The sequence below is a fragment of the Rhineura floridana genome, chromosome 2 (genome assembly GCF_030035675.1).
Source record: "Rhineura floridana isolate rRhiFlo1 chromosome 2, rRhiFlo1.hap2, whole genome shotgun sequence".
NCBI lineage: Eukaryota > Metazoa > Chordata > Lepidosauria > Squamata > Rhineuridae > Rhineura > Rhineura floridana.
Genome location: NC_084481.1, coordinates 83,537,829 through 83,561,856, shown reverse-complemented (window position 1 = coordinate 83,561,856; position 24,028 = coordinate 83,537,829). Strand labels below are relative to the sequence as shown.

At 40.8% G+C, this 24,028-nt stretch overlaps 1 protein-coding gene across 9 annotated transcripts in view; it reads left to right on the top strand.

The window, feature by feature from the left end:
- GLI2 (GLI family zinc finger 2) overlaps positions 1-24,028 on the top strand; it is a 350,757-nt gene that overhangs the window by 244,634 nt on the left and 82,095 nt on the right. The window contains exon 1 of one of the 9 annotated variants that reach the window (XM_061609162.1): positions 8,991-9,081. The exons of the other annotated variants lie outside the window; for them this stretch is intronic. The gene's annotated coding sequence lies outside the window, so the exon portion shown is untranslated. Of the gene's footprint in view, positions 1-8,990; positions 9,082-24,028 lie in introns of those variants that run through there. 9 annotated transcript variants of the gene reach the window in all.

The window sequence follows — 24,028 nt, the reverse complement described above, 5'->3', positions numbered from 1 at the left end:
TATGGACAGCTATGAAGAGTTGCTTCAGTTTAGAGATCTACCTTGGTTAAGTGAGTTATAATACTACCTGCTGCCAGTCTCTAACTCTCAACCAATTCCCCAAAGGGTTATATTGTACTCTTTCTTAGTAACCGGCTTGGTTGAATGAACAAACAAAGGCATTAACATGGGGTAAGATAAACCACTCCTCTCCCAAATCATAGCACAAAGGTTTATTTAAACAGATTTATTATTTAGCAGACTTGTTGCAGCCAGATAAATTTTTAAAAAACAACATGTTGTTTCTAACTTAATACTTCCCTATGTGACATAAACATTTACAGTTTATTTTGCTTCTGGAAGGTCAACAAGAAGACTCAGTGCTTCCTGAGTTTGAAGTCAGAGACCTTCTCTGTCTCATTGGCAGAATACATAGTGTGGAAGTCACGAGAGCATAGCCTTCACTGATTCCACACTGAAAACAAGAAGAAAAGGCTTAAATGTGTATTTTAAGCAAGGGTGGCTAGCCTGTTGTCCTCCTGATGCTCTTGGTCTACAACTCCCATCATTCCTCACCATTGGCCATGCTGGCTGAGGTTGATGCGAGTTGGAACCTAACAGCATCTGGAAGGCCACTGGTTCCCCACTCCTGACTTATAAGGGAAACATGGCTAAAAACGAGCTTGAGAGTACTCTGTAGATACAAAAAAGTAGGACAATCAATCAAGAGAATAGGTCTTCCACAGACAGAAGACCCACACTTGAACAGGGCAATCTAAACAGTTCTAGAGATAAATATATTATCCCTCAATCCAAAACATAGGACAAGGTGGTTGAGGTTTGTACTGAATACATGCCTAGGATACATACATGTCTGGGATTGTTTGTTAGTGTTAGAGAATATGGGGGGGGGGAACAGTTACTTGCAGCCTGGTCCTACAGAAATGGAGGCAAGTACAAACATGCACAAACACAAGAGGATTATACTGAATGCATACAACTTGAAGTGATATTAAGCATACAATTGGCCCTTGTGCGCTTGGGTTTTGCTTACTGGCTAACAGTCATGAGGTGGCAATCTGAACGAACCAAAACTTAGAGCAGGGATCGCCACCACTGTGGTGACCACATATGCACATGTGGCTGCAGAGGCCTTCCCTGGCACCCACTGGGTCTCCTTCCCCCCCCCCCCCCGAAATTAGGCTTGAGAGAAGGATTCTGTTGTAGCCAGTAGAATAGGCTGCGGTGTGTGCTTGGTTAAGAGGTATATGTGTGGTGACCACAACCGTTTTTATGACTTGCAAATGTGCCCACAGGCTCAAAAAAGGGTGATGGTGATACCTGGCTAAGAGGCAAAGGGAATTTAGCCCTTGACCCTCATCTTGATCTCAGTCTAGACCCCTACCCCACTATTATTTAGTAAACAAAATCCCATCATGCAAGGCATTATGTCATGTCTATTTTGACCCGTAATAAAGTAAATGTTTACTGGCAGCGTACTTCAGCACTGTAGCTCAGAGGTGGCCAGCCTGTGGCATGGGTGCCACAAATAGGGATGGATCACTGTTTTCAGTCTGCATCAGTTTTTGCATGTTTAAAAAAAGTTTGTATAAAAATGTTTTTTAAAACATGTACCTTATCGCAAAATATGTATTTAAATACATATTTTCTCTCAATGTATGCATTTCTACATCCTCAAGTGCACATTTTTAATGCACTGTGGTGTGTGTTTTGAGCCAATAATTGTGTTGCAGAATTCAGAGAATCGTGAAATTTGAAGGAAAGTTACACTGAGTTGTATTCAACCAAATCCTATTCATAGTAGATCCATTGAAATTAATGAACCTAAGTTAGCAATGTATATTAACTTCAATAGGTCTACTCTGGGTAGGATTAGCATTGAATACCACTAATTCTGATCTGCACATTAGTCTGGAAGGGGTGGATCAAGTCACTCCGCATCAGAATTCACTGCCACAAACAGCACAGGCAAGAGGCACTGGTGGTGGTGGTGGGCCTGGCTAGAGCATATGGATGACCTTCTCCGTGGTGGCAACCCCCTTATGGAATGATCTACCTTTGGAGGTGTGGCAGGCACCCACAGTATTGGTGCTTCACCACTTGTTAAAAACACATCTGTTTACTCAGGCTGTTAATTCTTAGTACTGGCTTTTAAAGAACTGCTGGATATCTTTTTCTATATTTTAATTTAATATAGTTGCAGCTGTATGCTTTTATTTTTGTAAAACACCTTGTTACCATTCTGGTGAAAAGTGATATAGCAATGGTTTTGAATAAATAAAAATAAATTAGTGGTCATGCTTAAACCCAGCAGGCAAAACCTCCCCACTAGGGTTGCCAGGTTCAGGGCCTGAGACTGATCCTGTATCTTTAGGAGAACAGAAAGTCAGCCAAGTGCAGGTGTTCCTGCAAAACTGTAATGGGAAAAACCACAAGGTGGAATTCTCCTTTCCCCCTGCACAACTTTTAAAGATACAGAAGACCTCTTGGAGGCCGGGCCTGGTAACCCTACTCCCCACAGTATGGGCTAGAGGAGAAAAAGAGGGCTGTGTATCTACTATAGCTCTGTTCTTCAACTTTAAGTCACCAGCAGTTGCTGTACTGCAACTCCCATCCGCCTTGACCATTGGCTAAGCTGGCTGGGTTGATGGGAGTTGTAGTCTGACAACAGCTAGGGACCCAAGGTTGAAGAACAGTCTATAGCAATGGATAGACTTGTTAAACAGACTGGCCATCACTGCAATACCTCATACACTTTCTTGACACTACAGTAGAGACTTGTCATTCCCTAGTGCCAAGCGGGATGATAGAATTCTGTTTCACCATTGATAAGGCTACCTCAGAAGCATAACCCTACATAAAAAATATTAGGCATACAATTGCCTGAGACCGATTGACATATTTGTTGAACTTGGTAAAGCATTCAGAACCTGAACAATAACAAGAATATAAGTTTTGCATTTATTGACTTTTGCCTGACATCCGAAAGCCCAAATGGCTCCATCGAGTTCAGAAAGATTATAGAAAGCATAAGTGGGACCTGCAACAAATTCTGTTCAGGATTCCATCTACTTGATTCCATTTCCTCTACCCCTTGTTTTCCATCCCTCCACCAGCTGTCAACATTCCATGGCCCCCCACCAAGAGTCACCAACAGCACTCACCAACAGTCACCTTATTCAATCCCCATTGGGCCGTCTTGGGGGTTTCCCATCACTTACATGTCCACCTCCCTTAAAAAGTACTTCTGCATACCATGAGGTTCCCCCCCTCGCACACACACCAATCGTCCTGTTATGCACTCCCTGTTTTGCATACATAAACAATGGCACTCAAAGGTTAAACACTGGAAACAGTAGGAATGATGGGTCCCAATGCAACTTGTGAGTTGATGGTTTATTAAAGGTCTCTTGGTAAACTTTGGAACCTGGTAGTATTCTGCATCATGAGTGAACTCTCAAATACCACTTCTTAATGATTGAATTTTGAATAATTAGGCAATATACTTGTATTCAATGGTTATAAATCATGAGGGCTATATATTACCTCCAATATCGGAGGCAGTATGCTACTGAACACTGGTTGCTGGGGATCACAAGTGGTAGAGAACTATTGCGCTCATGTTCTGCCTGTGGGCTTCCCATAAGCATCTAGTTGGTCACTATGGGAACGGAATGCTTGACTAGTATGGCCTTTGGTCTAATCCAACAGGGCTGTTTTTATGTGCATAAGAAAGTCTGTCTGTGCAAATAATATGTATGTTTCTTATGATTGCTCTAGCATAACCACAATGATTACATTTTAAAAATGAAATAAAAAGAATCCTAGTTCCAAATTGTAGCATACTGTCCCTGTGGAAAAGAGAGAAAGAGTGCATGCTCAGAAGAAAAATTGAGTCATCACGCTTTAGCTTTATGATTAATATGATCAGAGCCTGACAGAGGGTCCCCCAATTCATCATGACCATATTCTAGCTGTCTACGTTCTTGCCTGTACCAAATGTATCTAATTACATGAACACTGCACAGCAAATTAAGTGTAGTCTCATTTGTTGTCAACTACAGAGTCTTATTATCTGCCTGCTGCTTTGTGTCAAAGGTTTGTTTCCTGACTGCTCAACGTGACACAGCTCTATGTTCCCTTTCATCACTGTTTGCATATAACCTAATGAGTGCAGGAGTTAGTTCATCACAGCTGTTGGGGAAAGGATCAGCGGGGTTCCATCAAGAGAGAGTGGCGGGGGACAGAGCGCAAGTGTAGGCATAGAAAGAGGCTTTCTGTGCTTTCGTGTGTCTCTAAAATGACCCTAAATTGGGACAATCAATGTAGGGCACATTTCATAGTGTGCAATAAGCGCACATCAAGATTGCAATGGGGTGGCAAATAAACAAGAGAGAGAGAGAGAGAGAGAGAGAGATGGTTTTCAGTGTTTCAGAAAGCATCTCTTAGGCAGGAGAAAACTATAAAGTGACAATTAGGCACATTTATGTGCACCATGAGCTAGACAAACGAAGCAGTCTTTATCGGATAAGGACCTGTCTCAAAGTGCATTCAACTGAATGTACTTAGAATCTTTGCCACGATCAGGAACACTGGATGTGCAGGGCTCCTGGTTGCAGGGAGGATTCTAAGCTCATTCAGTTGAATGTGTGGGAAATAACTTCAGACATTTCTTCATTCATTCATTATTTGATTTATATCCCGCCCTTCCTTCCAGCAGGAGCTCAGGGCAGCAAACAAAAGCACTACAAACACTTTAAAACATCATAAAAGCAGACTTTACGTTAAAACAAAACATCTTTAAAAACATTTTTTTAAAGCTTTCATGACATCTCTAAAAAAAGGTTAAAAACATACTGGTTTTTTAAAAAAGATTTTAAAACATATTAAAAAGCAATTCCAACACAGACACAGACTGAGATAAGGTCTCAAAAGGCTTGTTGAAAGAGGAAGGTCTTCAATAGGCGCTGAAAAGATAACAGAGATGGCGCCTGCCTAATATTTAAGGGGAGGGAATTCCACAGGGTATGTGCCACCACACTAAATGTCCATTTCCTATGTTGTGCGGAATGGACCTCCTGATAAGATGGTATTTGCAGGAGGCCCTCACCTGCAGAGTGCAGTGATCAACTGGACATATAAGAGGTAAGATGGTCTTTCAGGTATTCTGGTCCCAAGCTTTATAGGGCTTTGTACATCAAGACTAGAACCTTGAACTTGGCCTGGTAGCAAATGGGCAGCCGGTGCAATTCTTTCAGCAGTGGGGTGACATGTTGGCGATACCCTACCCTAGTGAGCAGTCTCACAGCTGCATTTTGCATGAGCTGCAGCTTCCGGACCAACCTCAAGGGCAGCCCCACTTAGAGCACATTACAGTAATCAAGCCTAGAGGTTACCAGTGCGTGGAGAACAGTGGTTAAGCTATCCCAATCCAGAAATGGCTGCAGCTGTCTTACCAGCCGAAGCTGGTAAAAGGCACTCCTGGCCACTGAGGTCACTTGGGTCTCTAGTGACAAAGATGGATCCAGGAGCACCCCCAGACTACGGACTTGTTCTTTCAAAGGGAGTACGACCCCATCCAAAGCAGGCAACTGACCAATTATCTGAACTTAGGAACCACCAACCCACAGCGCCTCCATCTTGCTAGGATTCAGTCTCAGTTTGTTGGCCCTCATCCAGCCCACCACTGAGTCCAGGCAGCGGTCAAGGGCTTGCACGGCCTCTCCCAATTCAGATGTTACAGAGAAATAGAGCTGGGTATCATCAGTGTACTGCTGACACCTCACCCCAAATCTCCTAATGACTGCTCCCAATGGCTTCATATAGAAGTTAAACAGCATGGGGACAAGATGGTATCCTATGACACCCCACAGCACAACTGCCAGGGGGGCAAAAGATAATCACCCAATGCTATTCTCTGAAAATGACCTTGGAGATAGGATCAGAACCACTCTAAAACAGTGTCTCCAATACCCATCTCACCAAGTCAGCCCAGATGGAATCCATGGTCAATGGTATCAAAAGCCGCTGAGAGATCAAGTAAGAGTAACAGGGTCGCACTCCCCCTGTCTTTCTCCCAATAAATGTCATCCATCAGGGCGACCAAGGCTGATTCCCACTCCATGTGCGAAGGTTGGGAGTGGAGCACTTTAATCCCACATACATTATTCTGCGCCTGATTAGGACTATATTGGGGGCTGGTTCTTAGAGTTAAGTCAGTTGTTAAGCATTTATGAAAATCTTGAAGCTACTCATTTGGTCTAGTATGTACAGGGAATCCAAGTGCTTTATTCTGTATTTTCGCTAGCTCTTTTGAATATAACTATACTTTTCTTCAGGCGGTTTTCTTTGAAGAAAACACATGAGGGGGAGGAAGAGAAATGAGCAGGCTAGATCCACCACCCCCTGTCACCGTTCCAGTTGCCCTCCACTAGTTGGAGGGTGAGCATATTAAGCAGGGAGCTTTCTGTGTTCATGGAGGCTCCTTGTGAATGTTCGAATCCTGGATCTAAACGAGTACAGGAGGCTTCCCACTCTTTAAGCCCTCCCCCCCCTGGATTTTTGGGAATACGATGGAGATCTCTCCAATGATTTGCACTGGGGAAGCACAGATTCATGTGAAAAGCAAATCCCTCCCCCAAATCACTGTGACTGGAATGCCCTGGGGAATAATTCACTGGGATTAAAAGCTAGATCTGTCCATCAAAATGAAGGTTTCCCCCCCCCCTTTCTCCTCCCCTTCCCTCTTGAGCTCTAATTATTTCCCCAGTCAGCTTGGTTTTGTTTCTCACAGGGGGGAAAACAGCTATGTGGAATGGGTTTTTTTTCCGAGAGGGGAGAGAGAAAGATGAAGCCACAGAGCCACTCAGAAGCTTAGGGAGTCCCCGATCTGCCTTCAGGCACCTTGTGAATGGTGTGATCCAACTCAGGAATGTGAGAACCTTTCCTTTCCCAAATCACCCCAATTCACCTTGTCATTTGGGGTATGCACCGAGCCAATGTAGACGCTTAGTATCTTGCCTCTAATGCACATACATGCAGATACATGCACCTGAGAGCTATGTACTGCACAGCTTATGGCTTCACACGCTGCACTAGCTGAGGTATATTCTGAATTGTTGATAAGTTATTGGGGGCAGTGAGGTTTTTCTAGTGTATCTTTAATCTAAAGAACACACTCACCTGGTTCTGATTCAGAGTAGAAAAGGTTATTGTACAATAAATGAATGCCAAGATGGTGTAGAGCAATGTGTAATGATCGTAGGGATGGGGAAGAAATTTGATTCAGTTTGCATTTAAAGGTAATCCTATTAATTTTCACTTTCTGAAACAAAACACAGACCAAAACACAGCCACCTTTTGAAATTTGCACTTCTATGAATTTCACAATGTATTTTATTATTTATTTATTTATATAAAATATTTCTACCCCGCCCTTCTACCCTACAATAGGGCACTCAGGGCGGCTACAATAAAATTGCACATATATATAATAAAATGCACAATAAAAACACAAAACATTACAGTAAATTAAAATGCATAAAATACTATTAAAATATATAAAATGCATTATGCATACACATACATACATGTATATATATGCACACACATATAAGAAAGGGAGAATAAAAGAATTTAAAAGATAAAAATAAAAGATAAAAAACTTAAAACAGTGTCAGGCTGACCCGTCAGTCCCAACCAAAGGCTCTCCGGAACAAAATAGTTTTTACAAGTTTCCAGAAGACCATCAGGGAGGGAGCAAAGCGGCCTTCTTGGGGCAGGGAATTCTAAACTCTGGGAGCCACAATTGCAAAGGGCTCTCTCGCGTGCCTGTCAATCTAACTTCTTTCATTCCAGGCACGCAGAGGAGACCAGAGGTAGATGATCTTAAATCCAGGCTAGGAACATATGGATGTAAGCAGTCCCTTAAGTACACTGGTCCAAGGCCATTTAGGGCTTTAAAGGTCAAAACCAGCACTTTGAATTGGGCTCAGAAACAAATTGGGAGCCAGTGGAGTCAATAAAGCACAGGGGTGATATGCTCCCTGCGCCGTGCTCCAGTTAACATTCTGGCTGCTGCATTTTGGACCAACTGTAGTTTCCGAATTGTTTTCAAAGGCAGCCCCACGTAGAGTGCATTACAGTAATCAAGCCTAGATGTCACCAATGCATGTGTCACCGTGGCCAAGTCAACTGCCTCCAGGAATGGATGCAGCTGGTAGACCATTTTGAGATGGCTAAAAGCACCCTTGGCTACCGCAGCCACCTGATATTCCAGCAGCAGGGCAGGACCCAGAAGAACTCCCAGACTGCGGACCTGCTCTTTCAAGGGGAGTTAAACCCCATCCAGAATAGGTTGCAACCTTATCCCTGGGGCAGTTTTTCCCTTGGCCAGCAACACTTCCATCTTGTCTGGATTAAGTTTCAGTTTGTTCGCCCACATCCAGCCCTTCACAGCCTCCAGGCACCAGTTTAGGACGAGCAGTCCCACCTTGCCATCAGAGGGAAGGGAGAGATGTAGTTGTCCGGTCAAGTAATGTGTACAAAAATGCATGTACTAGGGTAAAAGTGTGCATAAAAATACATGTATTTGTGAAAATAACATACAAAAATACATTGTATTGGAGAAATTGCTTTGCAAAAATGTGTATATTAGACAAAATTGCATACAAAAATATGTGTGTTAGGAGAGATTTGCACTAAAATGCTGATGAATTTTCATGAGGATTTTTTTTAAAAAAATCACAAACTCATGTGGAGAACTGAACTTAAGACTGGAAGAATAAGAAACAGAAAAACCAAAATGAACAGACTCTCCCATCCCTACGCCACATTGCAACCTTTTGTCCCACTTGGGGGTGGTATAAATAAAAAAGTAAAATCCCATGTTACACATGCTTATTTTCAGACCAAGCAACCATCTAAAGAGGAGACAGCAGAAAACTAGAAACCTGGTGGCTACAGACTGATGTTAAGAGGAGAACTGGCATAAAGGTGCCTTCCTTGATCATCCAGCCTTAAACTATAAAAGATAATGTAAATCTTCATCAATGGGATCATCCCTCTAAAATTCATCCTAAGGTACATCAATTCAGTTGTTGTCCCCCCCCCAAAAAAAAAAACTTTTGGAGAAAACTCCCTAACTCAGCTATTAAAAAGAAAAGAGGCTGCTGACAATCCTAGAGCCCTGAGGGCTAACATGTATAAGCTCCATGCTACATCTTGACTTAGCAAGAGGCTTCTTCAAAGCAGCTTCTTTCCTGTGGTTAAAAGTTGTCAGACACTATGAAATGTAACAAGAAAGGTAGCATTGTGGGGTTTTTTGGGGGGGGGTTGATGCAGTCTCAGCACTGTTGTTTTTATTCAGACAGAACTACAAAGCTGCAGGGCCACATACCTGATAGAAATCTGGGGAGTCCTCAAATTTTGCCATAATTTCTCTCTCCCTCCTCACTCCCCCCCCCATTAATAAAACAGCTGTGCAAGTCAACTCATATAAAAGGAAAAGAGACATTCATCTTGGAACATGTTCTCTTGCCTAGGAGAAAAGGTGGGTGGGAAGGTTATATATTTTCAACAGAGACTTCAGGGATCAATATTTTCAGCTTGGCTCGTTAGATGCAAAGTTCTTCATCCCTCAGCCTGTAAAGAAGTGAGAAGAACAGGGTCAGTCTAAGGGCTCGTCCAGATGACCTATTTATTAAGCATTTGTCCTGATTTACTTACACAAACCTTATAAGTTTTGTGTGCACTCTTTATCGAGCATTTGTTCTGATTTGTTTGTGGGGATGTTGTAGGACAATAAGCATTCATCTTTGTTTCTAGAGAGACCATAGACAGCCCAAGGCATTTTGCTGCATGAGATGCAGCAGAAAATGTTGTCCTCTCCCAGCCAAGTCAAGGTGCTTAGTGCCCAAGACCATTCAAGTTATTTTTGCACCTGAGGTGAAAAGTCCTACAAGGACTTCTTCCTTTCCCTGATACTGGTGGTAGTTGTTGTCCTCATTTAAACTACTGGTAGATTGCTGCCCTAGGCCACTCTGCCTAATGCTGGAGTGGTCCTTTGAGCTCCACCTCTGTGGTCCAGGAAGGCCATAGAATTCAAATCTCCACACAAGACTCTAAATGAGAGAACCAAATTAGTTAGCCAAGTAATGAATTTATTTATCAGCAGTAGTTAGGGTTGCCTCAGTAACAAGGAGTCAGTTGCTATAGCTATTAAGCATTAATGATCTCTGAACAACAATGTTCATGTTTAAGTGCGAGCTAGTGCCAAGCCCCAGAGCTTGGGAACAACCCACAAGGTGAGCAAGCCCTAATGTTAGGCTGCTAGAAGTGGACAGCAGGATGGGGGTGGAATGGTGGATTATTCTCTAAATGTTCTGTTCCTTCTGTTACTTTTCTATACTTTCGTCTCTAAAAAGCAGGTAGCTGAGGGAGAGGGGAAAGTTATAGACAATACATTTGTCTATAATCTCTGAACAGTCAAATCCTGTGTGTCAGATATGCACCTGACCAATTCATGTTTCTATAAGCATTTACTACAAGAGCACAGAAATCTATTGTCTCCCAGCAGTCTATTGAACTTTGGTCTGAGAGAGGATTAAGGTGCAGTCCTATGTACGCTAAGGGATGGAGTAAGCCCCACTGAAAACTGTGAGGCTTACTTCAGAGTGAGCAATGTTTTATTGCCTAACACAAAGACATGCATCTGTAAGCATGAGGTGGACACCAGGAATCTGTCCTATTAAATGCCCAAGTATTTAGAGACATGTGGCTACCTTTCATGGGAAGGCAAAAAAATCCTGCTGTATAGGTGGTACATACGACTACCTGTAAAATGTCCCATATAAACTGGGATACAGAGTGAATGCTATACACAGACACTGTTAACTGTTGAAGACCCAGAACTTGTCATTATCTTGTTCCAATGTGGCAATCTATGACCAGATTCAGATGTAACATTAAATCATATAGGAATGGGATCCATTGGCCGGTGACGGTTCAAAAGCATTCCGTTGACCTAACAGGCTGGCATTAATATGAGTTCATACTTCATCCACTAGCCACTGCTTTTACCAATTGTGGGTTTTTTCCGCTTGGAAAAATATCAATAATATTGATATTTTAAAAAGACATATTGATATTTTGAAGGAAATATCAATATATTAAATTGAAATATCAGTAAATTATCATTCTTAAAATCGATGTTTTAGAGGAAGATTTTTTTTTTAAAAGTCAGTTTTCAAAAATAGCTGTGGAAATTCATTACATTAAAATCAGATCCATAATTATTGAGAATAAGCAAATTAATTAAAAAATTTGTACCAAATCTGAATTGGGTGGAAGGCTAGCACATCCCTAAAACCATAGTTTAGTGTTAGGTGAATGTGCCTAAGGCTTTCATGTTCTTATCGTTCTTCTTCTCCAGGGTAGTTGCAAGGAGGAGATCAGGAACAACCACTTCCATTTTCAACTAACCAGTGTTTGTTGTTTTAACCAAACCAGAGCTGCTGGTAGTTTTAACAATAACTTATCCAAACACATGAGGTTCAGAAACTACAGTCTGATCTTGGATTGTTTGGACAAACTGTTGTTTAAAATAACCATAGTTATCCCTTTCAGTCAAATCACAAACTGTGGTTAGCAGTACTGTAGTGGCAAATTCAGAAGTGCAGGGTCCCTTCATGGCAGTCACACCATGCCCCATCACAGCCACACCGCCTTTTCCATTTTCCCTCTTCTCCTTTGCTCTCTGTGTCATCTCTGAGTCCACACTCTGCTACCACAGACATCCTTAGGAGCCAATCAGCATGAAAGGGGAGGCTGTGTGTTAGTTACTGAGAGGAGTCTTCTCAGTGGCTGGTTCAACTCTCACACTGATTAGTTCCAATCAGCATGAAATGGTAAGGACTCTTCTCAGTGGCTAACATTATTCTTTTTCATGCTGATTGGCTTATATATAAGGGCTTGGCTGGCAGCATGCTCCCAAAAAAGTAACAGGTCTGCAACCCCCCATGTCCCCGGATGACTACATCCTTGGTGGTTAGTTGAAAATGGAAACAGATTCTTTCAACCTCTTCCTTTGGCACCTCTTCCTCATGACTGTGCCAGAGGAAGAGTGATTCGAAGCATCTGTTCCTTCCTGTAGACACAATGGAGGAAGAGAGGGAAGGTGTATTACACACATAGAACTAAACTATGGTTTAGTGCTATGTCCGAATGCAATTATATTTGATGAAAAAGATATTTGTCATAAGGAAAGTGAACATATTTCAGAGTAGCTTCTGATGTTAATTTTTATCTCAGCAGTCTTAAAATAATCACTCCTTTCTTCAAAGCTGTGTGTCATTTTAAAATACTTAGATCTGAGTCAGTTTCTGGGCAGCTTCCAAGACATTTGAGATGGTTTCCAGGTTTGTCTGAATCAATGCCTCAAAATGTGGAATTCACACAACTAACATGATATTTATTTATTGCATTTGTATGCCGCCCCATAGCTGAAGGTCTCTGACAAGGACCTTATGACACCTCTCTTGTATCTATCTCAACAAAAAATTAACTCAGTAGCGGCCCCCACTGTTGAAAACTCTCCTTCATATTAACCCAGGGTTGTATATAACTAAGTTATACTCAGAGAAGAGCCATTGAAATCACTGGGCTTAACTTAGTCCCATCCATTAATTTCAGTAGGTTTATTCTGAGTCTGATACTACCCTCAGAATGGTTTCCAGATTATGTCCTACTTGTTCTGATCATTATAGGCCTGTTTGGATGTTCAGACTGCATACATGATTTCCTTGGTGTGAAGGAGAGCGGGGGGATGCAGCTAAGCCTTACCCCCTCCAGCACATAAGGCTCTCCTTTTTTCCAGCCCTCCAGTCTGAAGTGGCGAGCTGAATTCTGCAGGGTTCTAAAATGTGCAGGGAGCCTCCATTAGTGCCAGAGGTTCTTTGGTGCCGAAGTTCAGCCTTATGGAAGACTGGGGGTGGGGAAGATGAGACTGTGATGCTCTGGAAGAGGCAGGGCTTGGCAGTGAGCTCCCCACTTTCACTGGCACAAACAAGATCTCACATGAAAACTTAACACCCAGACAGGGCTATTATTTCTCCCCTTTTTTTAGAAAAAAAAAACCAAGCAATTGGCATGATGTTAAGCACTTTTCATCATCATTGGTCTCAACAGGAAGATTAAACACTTGCTTAACCTTCCAGTTGAACTAAATGGTTGTAACTGGATTGTTATATTTGGTTATCTATAATTAGATCTGCACCTGCATGTTAAAATGCCAAATATGTATTTTGGAATAAATTTCCAGGACAGAGGAAGCCCCTACACCAGCAAACTGGAGAGGTACTTCTTTCTGTGTTTGATGCATCATTGTACCAATCTCTGCCTCCTGTGGGCAGTTTACATTACCCAGTCTTCCTTTCTAGCTACCTCCATCCATTTCATTGCTGTCTTATCCCTTCCATAAATAGGGTGTTGGAGGCTCTGCATTTTATTGCTATCAGTTTATTGTATGAGATTGCTATTAATTGGATGCCATCCCCTACTAAAGATGACCTCCCAGATTTGGTCTATAGGGACAAATGGAACTTTATATATGGCTAATTAGGCTACAGTTAGCACATAACGTGCACTTAGATTTTCATTTGAAAAATTAAGTTTTGTAGTTTTATGTGCATAGTTCATTAGATCAAAAAAGAGGCACTTCTGTCAAAAAGATAGGTGATCTAGTCTCTACGGGCAGATAAAAAAAAGCACACACCTGCCTTTAAGGTCACTTTTTATAGAAGGAAGCTCATAAGTCAGTTTAACTTCATAACGCACATTTCAACAAAACCACTGTTATGTACTTTTCTATAGGATTTAAGTCTTTGGCTTCTTTTTTACAAATCAATGGTTCTTTACTACTTCAGAGCTGGAATTTCTACCAGACTCAGTTAGCAGCTGAACGAGCAGAGTTGTTTTCTTGCAGCTATTGCTTGTAGCTATGGCTATTGTTTTGTTGTTGTTTATTGTTACATTTTATAGTATGTTTTATTTATTTTTGTTTCAACAGTGTGTAGGTTGCTTGGGGACCTTTGGGTATCAAGCAACTAATAAATAATAATAATAATACCTGTCCAGTCATATACACCACTCACTAAGGTTTTCTGTTAAGCTGTCATTAGATACTATAGTCCAGGAGTTCCCAAACTGTGGTTTGTGGACCACCTGTGGTCTATAAGCTGCACTCAGGAGATCCACAGCATGTCTATAAAATACAATTAAAAATCATGTAGCACAAGACCTTCAGCAGTTTACAAGTGGTGCATGGGGGGAAAGGTTTGGGAACCACTGCTCTAATCTTCAACTAGTTTTACAGTCATTCTTCCCGCACCCCAGGGGTCCCTGGGAATTGTAGTCCTATGAGGAAGAGTAAGGGTCTTTAAGAAAATTCTTTGCACCCTCATCAAACTACAATTCTCGGGATTTGAGGAGGGGAAGCCTTGTCCATTACAATGGAATAAAAGTGATCTAAATCTGTAGGATGGATAGGCCCATTATCACTGTTCTTGGATCCTTGTTTACTACAGTAATGGAGAACTGAATGACTGATAAGGTTAGGGATGTATCCTTATGATTTTCATACAAAGATTGTTGCATGTACAGCGTTTATTGGGAGATGGAGTAAAAGGAAAGAAATCATGTGTATTTTAATGTTATACAGTCTCTCTTGAGCTCTGTTCCAACTCTTTCATTGTGCTAAAAGCGCTTTGGTAACCCATTGGAGGACATCTTTTTTTATATATCCATTTATGACTCTTTCCAAATCCACAGGTTCAGAGCGGTTTACAATTTTTTTCAAATGATAACACAGCAAGATAAAATACACTGGAAGTATAAATAAACAGCTAACTTGACCCTAAGCATATCCCAGGACACTAGAACTTGGTCTAAGTAAAAGTCATTTGCTTTATTGTACAAACCGATTTGATGGCTGCAAAGTCAATATATGAGAAAGAGAGAGAGAGGATTATAAAACATCCTTCCAATGGTGATGGGAGAAAAACCCTCATGGCTATTACCACAACCAACATGGGATGCCACTATAGTTCACTGTATAATCAACATATATGGTTCTAGCTGTTCATAGGTTTTGTTCCACTATCATCATTATCACTGTATTTGTATGCTGCCTTTCCACAAAAAAAGTATATTCAAAGCAGCTTACAACGATGAGAACATTACATCACAAAATGAACAACTACGAGAATAACTTCATATTAACAGCAGTAATAAAACTGCAACAAATAGCTAATGTAGCAGCATACAAAAAATATTCCATACTATAAATGTAGCAATATTTGACAGCTGTAAAAATAAGAAGTGAATTTGAACAGTTTCATCTTGGTCTTAGATGTTCTAGCCACTGCTGCTATGCCTGCTACAAATTAGCCAAGAATCAAGTGAGTCTGATCAAATGTCTAGGCCTCAGCTTCCCCAAAGGATCTCTGCCGCTTTGGTATCACCATTCAGCTAACAACTCATCCCAAGATGTTACTCAGCTGTCCTCCTCCTGTAGCAGCTTCTTATAAGGCTTTCAAAGAACATAAGAGCCTTCAGGCCAGTGGCCCAGGTAGTCCAGCATCTAGTTCTCACAGGCAAGGGGTAGGGCACCTGGAAACACTCCTCCCGCGATGTTACTCCCAGGATCAGAAGTTTAACTGCAGCGAGATCTCAGAGTTGCACAGACAGGCACCCTGGAACACAGGCTGTTGGCAACTCTAAAATGCACGGCCCTTGCAGTGAAAAACTAGAATATGATATCTGATGGATTTTATGTTAAGCTTCTGCCACATGCCCATTTGGCAAGACCCATTCCATGATCCATTATTGTTTTTTCAAAGGTCACTCATAAAGCTTTGGGTTAACAAATCTTAAGTGATAATCCCTTGGTTTGCCTCACTTTATAAGTAGATAAAAGAATGGAAGCATGAAGTCACTACTCCCCTTTCAGAGCTGAGCTTGTGGATCGGCTGCTATGCTGCACTTTCAAATCAATGAAAATGCTCCATTAACTCATCAAAATCAACCTCTCATGTATATAAAATGTTCTGGTGTAATAAACTCCCAGGAGAGCCTAAAATGGTAAATAAATGCAAGTAGGCCATTTGGAGAGCTGAAGAAAATCAAAGGGAACTGGCAGAATCAAAGGTAAACAATGAAAGGTGTCTAAGAAGAGCCAAATGCAAATGCATTCTGAAGGGTGGGGGGCTGTTCAGTCACAAAGAAATTTGGTAAGTACTGCTCTCTTGCCATGTGATTTTTTTTAAAAATACAGAAGACATTATCCCATCATTAATAATATTCCTTTAGCTTGGAAATACATTGGCATGAGGCAGGGCACATTTTCTAAAGCGGGATAGATACTATTTCACTAAATTTTTCCCTATCTTCTGAAGCACCTTTTCAAATGTTCAATGAATTAGGAGAGTGCATGATTGGGATTGTGTCCCCAATCTCCCAACCACAATCTATACAGCTGAAAGTATGAATAGAGCCTACATATGCACAAGCTGTAGATACTTAGACTCTTTCTATACAACAGGAACTCTGTAAAAGTTAGGATGTCCAGTTGCCTAGGCACATACAGTTGTAAATGTGTAGGCTCTGTTTAGACCTCCAATATTTATTTATTAGATTCAATTTCTTACCTGTCTTTTACCAGAAGGTCCCAAGGGCGGGTTCCATCAATATAAAAATACAACATTGAAATCAATTAACTTAGGGTACACACAAATGCTCTTCAGTCATTCAGGTGAACACATGACTGTGTTGGGGCATGGGGGTACATGCACTGACCTTCCTTTGGGTCCCTGTGCAGGCTGGCCCCACTCCATCCTCTCTCAATAAGTGAATGTTAGGGGGATTCTAACCACATGAATCAGGACACAATTAGAATTCAGTCCAGTTATCTCTTCAGGCATTTTTGCTGAATGCATGGACATCTGGAGGAAAGGGAGCAAGACTGGCACACACAGGGATACTGGGAGCATTACACAGTTTGAATCCTCATGTGTTCACTCGAACACCTGCAGAGGGCTACAATTACCATATGAAAAGGACTTGAGGGATTTGGTGTGCATTTCTTTGTCAGGAGAGAGAACATGTGTTCACACTAGGGATGGCAGAGAAATTTGTTCAGGTCACATTTAAAGGTGAATCTACCTAATGTGCACTTTCCAATATGCATAGCTATCCTCCAAAATCTGCATTTCTCCAAATGTTGTGAAGCAGTTCTCTGACCAAAAAAATGCATACAATGAAAGCATATTGTATAGTAGAAGAAAGTGCACACAAATGTGTGTATGTTACTGATAACATACAAAAATGCTTTATATTATGGAAGATTGCTTGCCAAAATGTCTATATTAGGCAACCTTACATACAAAAATGAATATATTAGGGGAAAATGTGCAGATTCTTGTGCAGACTCTTTTTTAAAACCCAGAAACTGATGTGGAAATGGGGCAAGGTAAATTTAAGAATGGAAAAATTAGAAACTGAGAGGAACCAGAACTGACAGATTTGTAGTTCAAACCACTTTGAAAACACCTAGAATGGATGGTTTTCACCCTAGGTTTTGAGTTTATAATAAACCTGCTTTATTTGTTTCACAGCCTTTTCATTTATTTTTGAATCATGGTGGAAAAGAAAGTCATTTGGGCCAGAAGTCACAACTTATGATGATCTAAACTGAACTTCTACATAAGATGGGCCATCCAATTCACATCTCCATACATCAGTTCCATAATGTCAGGTTTTAGCAGCACATCTTTTCTAAAATTATAGGTCTTTAATTATGAAGTTCAAATAGAAAACAAGTCAGCATATTCATAAGTAAACTGATCCCTATTTAATTAACTTTGTGGCAAATAATGGATTTTCACATCGTCTACAAAATATATTTTGAAAAGACCCACTCTAACAAGGTCCCAGTCTTTTCATTAGCAATCTATTTTAAAATCTAATGGAATTTGCCATTTGTTTTGCCTTATTTTATTTATTTTCAAAAAATTCTGTAGCACCAACATTAAGAAAAAAATCATGGTAGTGCACAGGATAAAACCAACAATAAAATTACAACCGTAAAATAAATACAAAATAATCACATATCAGTAGATCAGCTTAATACATCAACAAGCTAGATCACCACTTAGTGAAAGCCTGGATGAACCAATGAGTTTTAAGCAAGCATCTAAATGCCAATACTGTAGGCATCTGCCTGATGTTCATTGGAAGTGCCTTCCAAAAGGCAGGTGCCACCACACTAAAGGCTTTTGTTCTTAATGGGCATAAGACTAACCTCAGGAGCAAACAGCACTACATAGAGCGTCTCTCCTGAGGAATGAAACTGCTGGGCAGGGGAATACAAGATAAGGCATTCTGCCTATTTTTCATCCGTAAATTTGTACCATCTTAGCATTCATTTCAATTCAATATATTGTACTAGCCAACGGCCATGACAAATACATTAAAAACATTAAAACATACAGAGGTATGTTGAAGTATACAGAAAACAAATTGCTGTTGCAACCAATAATATAAAGGAATTTCAGAGTTACCATCAGCGAGCTCAGTTTAAGACTCTGAATCTCCCAAACAATTTGTAGCAATTTTATCTAGTTCTTTCTTTTAGCCTACATCACAGTATTCTGAAGAAGGCTTTCACCTTCACACTAGCAGTCCTGTTACCCAAGAAAGTATTAAGTTCCAGTATTTCCTTAAAATCCTCTGTTACTCTAGGCTAGCTAAACATAATTTCATCAGTACTTGCACATGCATCAGTTGCTGAGATTAGCTTCCTTTCAAATCTGCTTGATAAAGTGTGTAATTTCAAAGCCTGAATATTCATATGCCAAGGGATTTTGGTCAAACAAAGGATAGCACCATATCTAATGTTATTATCTTGGACTCACAAATATAAAACATGACAATTGTCTATACTCAGGTGGGCAATTAATGGGTTGTGTGTCAAATAGACCCACCCACCCTCCTGTTCTTGTCTACACACACACACACACACACACACACACACACCGGTTGAATGTTCTGTTAACCAGAACAAATAGTAGCCGGGCTGTGTATATGCTGCAATTGTGTAGCATTAACAAAACAAATATGAAATTTGGTATTGGCTGAAGAATTATGCTTAATTTGCATAATTTACACACGTTTCAATGTATGTGATTTCTTTTTATGGTATAGCTTATTGATTGTCTGGGTGTGCGGAATTTTGGTGTTTTTAAGTACTGATTTCTGACAACTCCTAAAGTAATTTCTTTCCAGTACACACTGCCTACAGAGGTTCCGCTGCTGCCCAGGATTTGCTCCATCCCTTCTAATATAGTCAGTCAGTCAATTTTATTTCTTTTTGACCAATCAGGCCATATGCATACAGAAACATATTAATAATATAAACATTGTGGGACAATAATAAAAACACCAAACAATATAAATACATTTCCATAAGAAGAACTGGTTAAATACACCCTCACTGAGTCTGGGTGAAATATATTAGTATATGTGATCTTCAAAAATATGTCATCACGCCATCAACAGAACTTCCTACTGAAAGTGGAGAGAACTGAGATAAAATCCCAATGAGTGTACCTACCATTTGGGTGGTAATATGAAAAGCAATGGAAGTGGACCAGTTCAGTGAAAGAGATGATTATTCTGGGCCCCTCTTCATATGTTACTTACATGTAGAGAGCAAGCATGTTGAAAGGGGCCTCAAGGCTGTGCATTTAGCCACATCCTCCATTGCTGTCATTGTCTTCAGCATAATGGATGATATCCAACTAAGTCATACTCAGAATAGACCATTAAAATAAATGGGCTTAAATTATTTAAATCCATTTATTTCGGTGGGTCTACTCTAAAGATGACTAATGTTGGATCTCACTCAGCCTCTGCAGGAGGTAGTCTTCTGTACGTGTGGAGGTTCCCTGCATGATTTAGAACCCTGGGCAATCATGATACTTAATTGTGCAGGGAACCATAGAAAAGTCTCCCCACTGCAAACATCATAATGATCATGCCAACAGTAATGCAAGGGAAGGGGCTAAACATCCAGCCCCTAGCTGCATTTCAACACACTTGCCCTCTACACACAAGTTATGTGCAAAGAGGGTCTCACGCCAAATCACAAACTAAAAGCAGACATGTTAATTCCATTTGTGTGACATCTATCAGAACTCATGCAGAACCATGTGGTAATAAGTTCTGTATCCTTCAAGTATATTTCTTTAACAGGTACAGTGTCTGCTTTCTAACAATGCTGATGTGTGGTAAATTTGTGCCAAAAACTATAGCTTATTTGCTTTCTGCACAAATTTGTATGGAACAATATTATTTCCGACTGTTTTGAAAGAGAGAGCTCACAATTTCATTTAGTATGCCATGAATGTTGAAATCTAGAAAATAAAAGTATTTTTAGAGTGACATGATGTGTGGCAATAAAAAAAATACAAACAATGTGAAAGTAGAACATGATCTTTAGGCTGTTGGACATGTATATTCTGGAGCTGCAAAGGTTCTATGATGGGGTCTGATGAAGTATACCAATAGAACCAACAGAAATGGTGAAGTGACTGGAAAGTATTGTCCATTCAACAAGTATGCCATCAGTCAAACACTGAAGGTCATGGTCTTCTCCAGAAGAACCCCTTGTAGTTCCATGCTGCAAAACATTTGAAAAGAGGAAGAGATGAGTCAATCTAATTAGAATTAAACCATGTGGTTTGAAAGATTCTACACACTTCAGTCTAGTGCTAGACCACCCAAGAGGGCTGTGGTTAAAGCAGGCCTGATTTGGCAGAGGCCTAGATCTGAATGCTTTGCCAGAAATTCATTGAAGGAAACATGCTCTTGAAAAAAATCAAGGAACAGAGTTGGGTGCCCATCAAGCTAATCTTCTTCACATCTGCACTATGTTTTGGCTCTTCAAAATTCTTTCAAGTGGATGTCTGGAGGCCTCTAATTTGATGCTAAGCCAGAGATGCATGATTGTACATTCTATGTGCCAGAGACTCTGATTTTCCATACGATTATGCTTTGCTCTAGGTCGCTATTCACTAATAGGCAAAAAAAAAAAAACTCTTGCGGTTTAAGAACATACCTATAACCGACAGATATTTCTATCAAACTCTAAAAAGCAGGGGAATTGGGCAGCTATAGTGAATAAACCAGGGGAGCAGGAGACCTGACCTCCTCTTTGAGATATTGTACTGCCCTACAAATGTGTAAAAATACAAACACAATTTTGGTTAGTCTTTCACAGTCCAATCCACTTCCTGTGTAGCTGGGAAGAATTTGGTAACATGTGCCTTGAGCATATGGTGAGTGGTGGCAATATCTGCAACCAGGACTACATCTCCAAAGATGGAGCATTACATTTTTTGTATTTTGTTGTTTGTAATTTATTTTCATTAATTTCAAAGCCTTTTTATTGGTCATTGTCATGATGATGAAGACAGCCTTTTGTGTTTCAAATTGGAGGTTATGCTCTATTTCTATTTTGGGTACATTAACAGTTGAATCTGAAACTGCAGTTTGATGTAACATCAGACTGATTACAATGTGTTGCTACTTAAACAATGACTCTAGCTGTTGGAAAAAAATAACTTGCCCTGCCCAAGATGCATGTTTTCAGCCTGCTATGCTTAAACCACTCCACTTAGGAAGGGGTGGGCATTGTCAATTAAAGCATAGAGAACACCTAGAAATTTGCTAGAATATATTTCACCTCCCTCTGTTTTATCTTGTGCAAACTGAGACACTCCTCAGGTCCATTGGAGACTATTCTGCAGAATAGACAGTGCCATAATTCCACAATTGTTTTTGCTGTTTTTTTTAATGTAAATTATGCAAAGTGTTGCTGTATTTCACATATTCACAGAAACAGAAGCAAAAGAAAAGTATTTACTATAGCAAACTTCACTAAAATTGCGAAGTAAATCAAACATATTTGAAGTGACTATCTGAACTATATAATTTTAATATTGTTGCTTCCTCCCTATTAAAACACGATCAGCATAGCACATGTCTTGTTTCTGTTGATGCCAGCACTCACCATATATTCAGAGGCAGACATTACCAAATTCTTCCAAGCTACACAGGAAGTGGATTGGACTGTGAAAGACCAACCCAAATTGTGTTTGCATTTTTACAAATTTGTAGGACAGTACAATATCTCAGAGAGAAGGTCAGTTCTCCTGCTTCCCTGGTACATTCACTAAAGCTGCCCAATTTTCCTGCTTTTTAAAGTTTGATAGGAATATCTGTTGGCCTTAGGTGCATTCCGCAAGGGTTTTTTCTGCCTATTAGTGAATTTCTCAGCTTTTTAATCCGGGAGGTAAGAAATGGGATCCTGTGCAGCTTTGCTGAGAATGGATTGATCATTTGCATGCTTATTGATTTAAATGGGATTTACTCCCTTGCAATCATGTTTAGGATAGGTGAAACTGACCATGGGGGAGGGGGAGGGGAGAAGGGAAGGAGGGGGAGGGAGGGAGGGGGAGGAGATTGCCATCCATGGGCACTGGGCAGAGGGAAAGCCATTTTCTTTCCAAAAGGAAAACATTGTGAACAGTATCGTTGTTTTTCAGGGTTTCCCCCACCTTTTTATTCTACAGCAGGCACATGTAGTCTCCCACCCAAATTTAAATCAAAGCTGTCACTGGCCACATCCGTATCAGACCTTTATTTCACTTTAGACTGGATTTTTTTCCTCTTGTTTTAACACTTTGAAATCTTGATTGAGTGTTTTGTGTATTGCCATGAAAACGTAGAGGGTTGTTAAGCCAGCATTTCTGAGTTCAGGACTTTTAAGTTTTGTAAGGTTTTGTTTTGAAATGAGCTTATAGGAAGCAGCAGAATGGCATGGGAGGTATTTTTCAATGTAATGTTGCAGAATGCGAAAAATCCATGTTGGCTATAGTATACAGCCACTCCTGTGGCTGTATTATTTTAAGAACTGATATTACAGTAGGCTAACAACACAACAATAATGCACAACACATTTAGGCTGCACTCCTAAGCATACACTTTTACGAGTCAAGTCAGCAGGACTTACTTCTGAGAAAACATGGAGAAGATTGGTATGTCAATCTATTTCTTCTGATAAGGTGCTCCTATAACACCAGTTGCATCCATTTAAAGGGGCTTCCTTAACATAATTTGTGCAGGTTCTTTAGATGCTTGTTCTGTACAAGCCAAATGAGGGTTAGGGAGTGGCTGACCAAGTCCCTCGCTTAAAAACCTCTAATAAGATACCACAGGTTGACCAAATGTGCAAATTATTGCTGGTAGAGCAAGGGATGCAAACTTGTGGTTTAATAAATAAATAACATTAAAAGGTCACTTTTGAACTTAGTTTTTACTTCGTGACCAAACTTTAAAATCTGTCTCTTTGCTTAAACATTGTGCTTGCAAATGCCCTGGAGAAATGCCGTAAGGGCAACCGTATATATTGGACTAACTTCTGCACCTTTCTCTCTTCTCTCTCTGTTTCTCTGTGTGCAGAGCTGGCACCAGCAGGCAGCCAAGCTGGGCCTAGTCGAGAGCCCTTGCAGACCAGAGGGGATCCTGAGGGCCCCTCAGGGTGGGATAGTGAAGCTCCTGTTCAGTGATCTGCAGCAGCATCTGGTTGCAGGACTTGGCCAAGGACCTCCGCCCCAATACAGGCAATGTGAGGCTTAAATAAATCTGCCACACGGACCTGTCACATGAGTGCATCAGCGTGAACCTCCTATGTGCAGGTCTGCCATCACCCATGATGGTGGCTGGGGCATCCCTAAGGGGTTGATGCCCCCACCACAATCTTGGGTGATGGCAGATGTGCACATGCAGCACATGGTGCATGTGCGCTGATGCACTGACACAACAGGTAGGTGTGGTGGGTGAGCTTATTTAAGCCCCGTGCCTCCTGTATTGGGTGGGGGGTTCAGCTTTACGGCGCTGCAGGCCTGGAGGA